General features: G+C 35.7%; 3 long non-coding RNA genes across 3 annotated transcripts; all 3 read left to right on the top strand.

Moving 5' to 3' along the window:
• Window positions 1-1233: 1233 nt before the first annotated feature.
• LOC107551734 (uncharacterized) lies at window positions 1234-1902 on the top strand. The gene is made up of 3 exons (XR_001604800.1): window positions 1234-1293; window positions 1608-1712; window positions 1833-1902. It is a non-coding gene; the product is annotated as an uncharacterized lncRNA (long non-coding RNA).
• Window positions 1903-2895: 993 nt separating this feature from the next.
• LOC107551735 (uncharacterized) lies at window positions 2896-3564 on the top strand. Its single transcript, XR_001604801.1, has 3 exons — window positions 2896-2955; window positions 3270-3374; window positions 3495-3564. It is a non-coding gene; the product is annotated as an uncharacterized lncRNA (long non-coding RNA).
• A 1313-nt stretch (window positions 3565-4877) lies between these two features.
• LOC107551736 (uncharacterized) lies at window positions 4878-5556 on the top strand. The gene is made up of 3 exons (XR_001604802.1): window positions 4878-4937; window positions 5252-5356; window positions 5487-5556. It is a non-coding gene; the product is annotated as an uncharacterized lncRNA (long non-coding RNA).
• The last annotated feature ends 1868 nt before the right edge of the window (window positions 5557-7424 follow it).

A 7424-nucleotide genomic window follows, 5' to 3' on the forward strand; every position in this document is an offset into this window, starting at 1 on the left:
TGTTGCAACAGGGTATCTATTAGGCTACTAATTAACACAGATATAATCTATATTAAATAAACTCAGGTTAGTTACAATGATCATCTTTCTGGTAAGAATTTGCCAGAGGCGACAGTCCAATTTACGCAATATATGAAGTGAGAGCAATAAAAGCAGGAAATAAGAACAATCCTCTTCTTGAGAACTGCAAAGGAATGCAAAATCCAACCAACAAAACGAATAGCCTAATACAATAACCTGCCTTTATAGCATGTCTTTTGAGTTTCTTTAAAACACTAAAAAACGAATTGCTTTTTAAATTATTGCTCTCTTTTTTTTCCCACAGCACAAGCACTCTGTAAGAGGCCTCAGTGTAACTGAAGTCATGTGATGAGGCTTGTGTGTGAGATCTATTATCCTATAAAAGTCATGAGACAGGAATCTTGCTGCCAAAGAGCTTATTTTCTCCAAAAGAAAACCCTTCCATTCGCGCAATGTTAGGATAAACCACAACTTAAATAATAGGCCTTACTTAATATACTATTTTTTTTTATTAGGCTAGTATTATTTTTTTATTATTATTATTATTAGTGCAGAGAAGACGAAGACCTGGAACCTAAAAATAAATAAATACATTAATGAATAATAATTAAAATTCATTGGAAAAGAGGAGAAATGAGTGTGACGCACATGAACTGTGTCTAATGTGAATCCAGGCATCCTTCAAAAGTACACATTAGGTGGACAATATTAATGTCTAATAGCAGACAAAACCATGTTCTTGTTCCAGAGGGCGCACTGTGGCTCAAAAAGCAGAACGCTTCTTTGAACCATATATTGCCATTTAGAAAGGGTTTTGTCTTATTGGAGAAATTTGCAAACCTGTACTGTTTTACATTTATTTTTTCCAGTGACTGGTCCCTGACATATAAACAAAAATCGGACACCAAAACTGTATGCAATCATTTAATACACCGTTCTACTCCTATTCTGTAATCACAAACGACTTTGATTGGACGCCCTCAAAAGCGCTGAGAAATGTAACAAGTATCATTTGACAAAGACGCGCTTGTGTTTTTTTTATCAAGGGTCTAGTCAGTAATTTACACAATCATATCGACACTTATAAACATTAAACCGCATAAATAAAGAGAAAATAAAAAAGTATAAGAAATTGTATTCTTAGACCCCTAGAAGTGGCTCAATAAGCCCCGCCCACTCGATGTCAACGTTAATGTGTTTTTTTGCCATTCTATCGGTTTACTCTATTTCTGTGAGAGAAGAGCAGTGCGTTGCCGCATCTGAGCATCTCAGGTATGCGATTCATTCCCAGTTTCTTTTTTTGAAACAGTTTCCCATGTCGGTGACATTACTGCAAGCATTGTTGAATCATTTCAGATGACAACATGAAATTAAATATAGTAATAATTATGTTATCAGGCGAAGGGCCTGCTCAATGTCTTATTGCATTGAGTAAGTTACGCAGTACATTTTTAGATTTGCTCAGTTTTATCAATGGTTTACATTTGTATCTTTAAATATCAACCTGTAATATAATTATCTGTTATAATTTGTGAATATGATATAATGAATGACATCTGATGTAAACAGCTGTGTTGTTTTGTTAGTCATCATGTCTTACAGAATGATGGACAGCAGTCACTCACAGCCGAGAGATTTCAACAACCTCACTCAGACATGCAGCTCAAACATCCAGAAAATCACACTAAACAGTGAGTAGATATGTTTTACATAGAAACTCACACTTGAAGAGAAGAGAAGTTCTTAAGTAAACACAATTTGTCTTTTCTCATATTTTAAAGTTATAATGTCTCATATTTGTCTGTGCATAGCTGGTCAAATCAAGAGCATGCTTTTCCAACTTGGTACCATGCCAGACACACCAGAACTTCAGGACAGACTGTGAGTTCAGTTATAGCTTCATTCATTCTTGCATCTATTGTGTTGTCTCACGTACTGATGAATACGTTCTGATCTGATGCTGCATTTCATTTTCCTGTACAGAGAAGCAAAGCAGTGTCAGAGCCACCTTTGATTCTAGGGGCACATTTTTGTACTCATTTTTATGTGGTACACAAATTTTAGAGTGAACACAGAGCCTGGTTAGAGATGACTAAACTTGGCTGTGTTAAAGATGCAAGTGACTAACCACAACTTAAATAATAGGCCTTACTTAATATACTATTTTTTTTTATTAGGCTAGTATTATTTTTTTATTATTATTATTATTAGTGCAGAGAAGACGAAGACCTGGAACCTAAAAATAAATAAATACATTAATGAATAATAATTAAAATTCATTGGAAAAGAGGAGAAATGAGTGTGACGCACATGAACTGTGTCTAATGTGAATCCAGGCATCCTTCAAAAGTACACATTAGTTGGAAAATATTAATGTCTAATAGCAGACAAAACCATGTTCTTCTTCCAGAGGGCGCACTGTGGCTCAAAAAGCAGAACGCTTCTTTGAACCATATATTGCCATTTAGAAAGGGTTTTGTCTTATTGGAGAAATTTGCAAACCTGTACTGTTTTACATTTATTTTTTCCAGTGACTGGTCCCTGACATATAAACAAAAATCGGACACCAAAACTGTATGCAATCATTTAATACACCGTTCTACTCCTATTCTGTAATCACAAACGACTTTGATTGGACGCCCTCAAAAGCGCTGAGAAATGTAACAAGTATCATTTGACAAAGACGCGCTTGTGTTTTTTTTATCAAGGGTCTAGTCAGTAATTTACACAATCATATCGACACTTATAAACATTAAACCGCATAAATAAAGAGAAAATAAAAAAGTATAAGAAATTGTATTCTTAGACCCCTAGAAGTGGCTCAATAAGCCCCGCCCACTCGATGTCAACGTTAATGTGTTTTTTTGCCATTCTATCGGTTTACTCTATTTCTGTGAGAGAAGAGCAGTGCGTTGCCGCATCTGAGCATCTCAGGTATGCGATTCATTCCCAGTTTCTTTTTTTGAAACAGTTTCCCATGTCGGTGACATTACTGCAAGCATTGTTGAATCATTTCAGATGACAACATGAAATTAAATATAGTAATAATTATGTTATCAGGCGAAGGGCCTGCTCAATGTCTTATTGCATTGAGTAAGTTACGCAGTACATTTTTAGATTTGCTCAGTTTTATCAATGGTTTACATTTGTATCTTTAAATATCAACCTGTAATATAATTATCTGTTATAATTTGTGAATATGATATAATGAATGACATCTGATGTAAACAGCTGTGTTGTTTTGTTAGTCATCATGTCTTACAGAATGATGGACAGCAGTCACTCACAGCCGAGAGATTTCAACAACCTCACTCAGACATGCAGCTCAAACATCCAGAAAATCACACTAAACAGTGAGTAGATATGTTTTACATAGAAACTCACACTTGAAGAGAAGAGAAGTTCTTAAGTAAACACAATTTGTCTTTTCTCATATTTTAAAGTTATAATGTCTCATATTTGTCTGTGCATAGCTGGTCAAATCAAGAGCATGCTTTTCCAACTTGGTACCATGCCAGACACACCAGAACTTCAGGACAGACTGTGAGTTCAGTTATAGCTTCATTCATTCTTGCATCTATTGTGTTGTCTCACGTACTGATGAATACGTTCTGATCTGATGCTGCATTTCATTTTCCTGTACAGAGAAGCAAAGCAGTGTCAGAGCCACCTTTGATTCTAGGGGCACATTTTTGTACTCATTTTTATGTGGTACACAAATTTTAGAGTGAACACAGAGCCTGGTTAGAGATGACTAAACTTGGCTGTGTTAAAGATGCAAGTGACTATCTGACCCATATGTGAAATGACTGAGCAAACTCAAATAATGATAGGGGACAGGTACACCTTGAAGACAATGTGTTTTCTACTACTCCCATCTTGCACAAAAAAACAAAACATACATTCAGCTCATCATAAAAGGCTCGTCAGGGCAAAAGGCCTCCAGTACTGATACGAATACTTTAGCTGAAGTAATATGTGACCCTGGACCACAAAACCAGTCATAAGGGTCAATTTTTCCGAAATTGAGATTTATACATCATCTGAAAGCTGAATAAAATAAGGATAGGATAGGACAATATTTGGCCGAGATGCAACTATTTGAAAATCTGGAATCTGAGGGTGCAAAATTACTTAATATACTATTTTTTTTTATTAGGCTAGTATTATTTTTTTATTATTATTATTATTAGTGCAGAGAAGACGAAGACCTGGAACCTAAAAATAAATAAATACATTAATGAATAATAATTAAAATTCATTGGAAAAGAGGAGAAATGAGTGTGACGCACATGAACTGTGTCTAATGTGAATCCAGGCATCCTTCAAAAGTACACATTAGTTGGAAAATATTAATGTCTAATAGCAGACAAAACCATGTTCTTCTTCCAGAGGGCGCACTGTGGCTCAAAAAGCAGAACGCTTCTTTGAACCATATATTGCCATTTAGAAAGGGTTTTGTCTTATTGGAGAAATTTGCAAACCTGTACTGTTTTACATTTATTTTTTCCAGTGACTGGTCCCTGACATATAAACAAAAATCGGACACCAAAACTGTATGCAATCATTTAATACACCGTTCTACTCCTATTCTGTAATCACAAACGACTTTGATTGGACGCCCTCAAAAGCGCTGAGAAATGTAACAAGTATCATTTGACAAAGACGCGCTTGTGTTTTTTTTATCAAGGGTCTAGTCAGTAATTTACACAATCATATCGACACTTATAAACATTAAACCGCATAAATAAAGAGAAAATAAAAAAGTATAAGAAATTGTATTCTTAGACCCCTAGAAGTGGCTCAATAAGCCCCGCCCACTCGATGTCAACGTTAATGTGTTTTTTTGCCATTCTATCGGTTTACTCTATTTCTGTGAGAGAAGAGCAGTGCGTTGCCGCATCTGAGCATCTCAGGTATGCGATTCATTCCCAGTTTCTTTTTTTGAAACAGTTTCCCATGTCGGTGACATTACTGCAAGCATTGTTGAATCATTTCAGATGACAACATGAAATTAAATATAGTAATAATTATGTTATCAGGCGAAGGGCCTGCTCAATGTCTTATTGCATTGAGTAAGTTACGCAGTACATTTTTAGATTTGCTCAGTTTTATCAATGGTTTACATTTGTATCTTTAAATATCAACCTGTAATATAATTATCTGTTATAATTTGTGAATATGATATAATGAATGACATCTGATGTAAACAGCTGTGTTGTTTTGTTAGTCATCATGTCTTACAGAATGATGGACAGCAGTCACTCACAGCCGAGAGATTTCAACAACCTCACTCAGACATGCAGCTCAAACATCCAGAAAATCACACTAAACAGTGAGTAGATATGTTTTACATAGAAACTCACACTTGAAGAGAAGAGAAGTTCTTAAGTAAACACAATTTGAATATTTTTGTCTTTTCTCATATTTTAAAGTTACAATGTCTCATATTTGTCTGTGCATAGCTGGTCAAATCAAGAGCATGCTTTTCCAACTTGGTACCATGCCAGACACACCAGAACTTCAGGACAGACTGTGAGTTCAGTTATAGCTTCATTCATTCTTGCATCTATTGTGTTGTCTCACGTACTGATGAATACGTTCTGATCTGATGCTGCATTTCATTTTCCTGTACAGAGAAGCAAAGCAGTGTCAGAGCCACCTTTGATTCTAGGGGCACATTTTTGTACTCATTTTTATGTGGTACACAAATTTTAGAGTGAACACAGAGCCTGGTTAGAGATGACTAAACTTGGCTGTGTTAAAGATGCAAGTGACTATCTGACCCATATGTGAAATGACTGAGCAAACTCAAATAATGATAGGGGACAGGTACACCTTGAAGACAATGTGTTTTCTACTACTCCCATCTTGCACAAAAAAACAAAACATACATTCAGCTCATCATAAAAGGCTCGTCAGGGCAAAAGGCCTCCAGTACTGATACGAATACTTTAGCTGAAGTAATATGTGACCCTGCACCACAAAACCAGTCATAAGGGTCAATTGTTCCGAAATTGAGATTTATACATCATCTGAAAGCTGAATAAAATAAGGATAGGATAGGACAATATTTGGCCGAGATGCAACTATTTGAAAATCTGGAATCTGAGGGTGCAAAAAAAAATCCAAATATTGAGAACATCGCCTTTAAAGTTGTCCAAATGAAGTTCTTAGTAATACATATTACTAATAAAAAATTACGTTTTGATATATTTACAGTAGGAAATTTGCAACATAACTTCATGGAACATGATCTTTACTTAAAGGGGTCATATGATACGATTTCAATTTTTCTTTTCTCTTTGGAGTGTCACAAGCTCTTGGTGCATAAAGAAGATCTGTAAAGTTGCAAAGACTAAAGTCTCAAATCCAAAGAGATATTCTTTATAAAAGTTAAGATTCAACCACACCTACCTAAAACGGCTCGTTCTAACACACCCCCACATTTTTAGAGTGAACACAGAGCCTGGTTAGAGATGACTAAACTTGGCTGTGTTAAAGATGCAAGTGACTATCTGACCCATATGTGAAATGACTGAGCAAACTCAAATAATGATAGGGGACAGGTACACCTTGAAGACAATGTGTTTTCTACTACTCCCATCTTGCACAAAAAAACAAAACATACATTCAGCTCATCATAAAAGGCTCGTCAGGGCAAAAGGCCTCCAGTACTGATACGAATACTTTAGCTGAAGTAATATGTGACCCTGCACCACAAAACCAGTCATAAGGGTCAATTGTTCCGAAATTGAGATTTATACATCATCTGAAAGCTGAATAAAATAAGGATAGGATAGGACAATATTTGGCCGAGATGCAACTATTTGAAAATCTGGAATCTGAGGGTGCAAAAAAAAATCCAAATATTGAGAACATCGCCTTTAAAGTTGTCCAAATGAAGTTCTTAGTAATACATATTACTAATAAAAAATTACGTTTTGATATATTTACAGTAGGAAATTTACAACATAATTTCATGGACCATGATCTTTACTTAAAGGGGTCATATGATACGATTTCAATTTTTCCTTTCTCTTTGGAGTGTCACAAGCTCTTGGTGCATAAAGAAGATCTGTAAAGTTGCAAAGACTAAAGTCTCAAATCCAAAGAGATATTCTTTATAAAAGTTAAGAGTCAACCACGCCTACCTAAAACACCTCGTTTAAACACGCCCCCACATGTCTATGTCACGATGTGGGAAGATTTGCATAACTCCGCCCAAATATTCACGCATAGAAAGAAGGCGCAACTTTTATTCTCTCTGTTGCCGCCGCCGCCATGTCGTGGAGTTGCTGTGTGTTTCGTTGTGAAAGCGAAACTACTTTGTTTGGCCTTCCAAAAGAGGACACGACTAGAAATCAGTGGTTAAGTTGTATTTACAACACTGTTCCAGAACA

This window comes from Sinocyclocheilus grahami, unplaced genomic scaffold (assembly GCF_001515645.1).
Source record: "Sinocyclocheilus grahami isolate Dianchi unplaced genomic scaffold, SAMN03320097.WGS_v1.1 scaffold431.1, whole genome shotgun sequence".
Taxonomy (NCBI): Eukaryota; Metazoa; Chordata; class Actinopteri; order Cypriniformes; family Cyprinidae; genus Sinocyclocheilus; species Sinocyclocheilus grahami.